The sequence below is a fragment of the Grammomys surdaster genome, unplaced genomic scaffold, assembly GCF_004785775.1.
Source record: "Grammomys surdaster isolate TR1022 unplaced genomic scaffold, NIH_TR_1.0 67, whole genome shotgun sequence".
Classification (NCBI taxonomy): domain Eukaryota; kingdom Metazoa; phylum Chordata; class Mammalia; order Rodentia; family Muridae; genus Grammomys; species Grammomys surdaster.
The window spans coordinates 1,318,519-1,320,388 of record NW_021604569.1 but is presented as its reverse complement, the minus strand read 5'-3'; positions in this window follow the sequence as shown (position 1 = coordinate 1,320,388).

Below are 1,870 nucleotides of genomic sequence, written 5' to 3'. Positions count from 1 at the left end.
GATGATTGGTGGCACTCTGTAACCTGTAAGAGGTAGTGTGGAGTGGATGATTGGTGGCACTCTGTAACCTGTAAGAGGTAGTGTGGAGTGGATGATTGGTGGCACTCTGTAACCTGTAATAGCTAGTGTGGAGTCAGGTGCCTTCAAAACCTACTTAGAGATGATTTGGGTGCAAGTTGTTCATTAGTGAGCTTTCTTGATGTCAACACTGAGGAAGAGGAAGAAAGGAAGCAGGACTGGACTTGAGAAAAGTTTAGCTCTGAAGTATTTCTAACAAAGGTGGATGTTTAGGGGCTCTCTCTGAGGTGCCTCCAGATGGATCTATGGGCTGGGCCTTTAGCCTTCTGTGCCAGTGTGCTTTAGCCTTCTGGGGCTGCCACCAGAGGAAGGCATGGGCTTGAACAGGAATGCTTATGGGCAGCCTTCTCCCAAGAGTCTTTCCTACCACATGAGAGAGCGCATCTTTTGCTTATGAAAGGGGCACTAGGGTAGATCACAGCTCCCATCACCAGCTTCCTGGCTTCTCTTTTTCCTTTGTCTGAGGCTTTTCTTCACCCTTTACCTACTCATTCAGAAATTTTTCTGCGTTCTCATTCCCACCCAACCTTTGCCACTCCAGTATGTGAATAAACACAGAATTATGATCATCTCCTTCCTTCTCTCCTTCTGGTCAGGCAGAAGCTTCATGATAGGCAGCCTGCACGGCAAGCTAAGTGTGCAGCCTAGTTCCCAGCCCCTTGAGTTTTAATGTTATTTCTTTAAAATAGCCATGTGTTCCTCTGATAATACCTCCTGGGTGAATTCTCACAGCAGTAGGTACAGCTGAGAGACACTTCGCTGGAGTCTGGGTCGGCTCAGGCTCTAGTTTCCAGTTCTGGATCAAGACCCATTCCCTCTCTAAAACTGAGGAAGGCTAAGTAAGTAATCTCTGTCACCCTTTCTACTCCAGCATTTAAGAACCTTTAGATTTAAGGGGTTTCCACAAGAGAAATGAGAAAAGGGGTGGGGTGGGGGGTGGGATTGGATGCACTAGGTTCCTTTCACCTTTGCTTCCTGTCTTATCCAAACAAAATACCTTAGAGCCTCCTATCTCAGTCACATGCAAGATAGAGGGTTAAGTATGGTATAGTCTTGGGTGTTGGCTGGTGACACTGGGATCTAGGACACTGGAAGGCAGTCAGGTCTGCAAGTTCTGTTCAGTTGTTCTGGATTTGCCTGCAGGCTGAAACTTGACAGTGAGGTTAAGGTGGAGCAGATCAAACTGGATTCTTACTGCTTTGGGAATGTTCCGGAAGCCTTCCTGTTGTGCTGGCTTCCTTCTGTAATCCTTGCTTCCTTTTTCCTTTGCAGTGCGAAGACAGAACCAGGGCTTTAGGCATGCTAGACAGGAGCTCTGCCACTGAGTGACACCCCCGCTGCTCTCCCCTTTCCTCGATCTAAAATAGAGTTATCCAGAACTCCTGGTAGACGTTTTGGTTCCTTCCACCCCCGCTGCCTTTGTTTTTGTTTGGCTGTTTTGGATTAGACTGAGCCCAGGCATACATTGCCCTTGAGAGGCACTCACGACTAGGGAGGTCAAGAAAAGACTTGAAATTGTCTTTTCTGTTCCAGTCTGGTGGTTTCTTTCAGTAAGGACAGGCCATGATAAATGAGTTACAGAGTAAATATAGCACAGAGGAAGAAGCTGAGGAGAAAGGCTAGTGGTGAAGTGTTGGGAGAGCAGTGGGAGTGTGTCTGTGGAGAAGCTCAGGGCTGTGAATCTGCCCTGACCGCTCCTGCTCCTGCATAGCGAGCAGCATCAGAGACCACCTCTCCACCCTGACATCTCTCCGCCATGACTCTCCAGAGCATCCGAATCCAAACGGTCTGT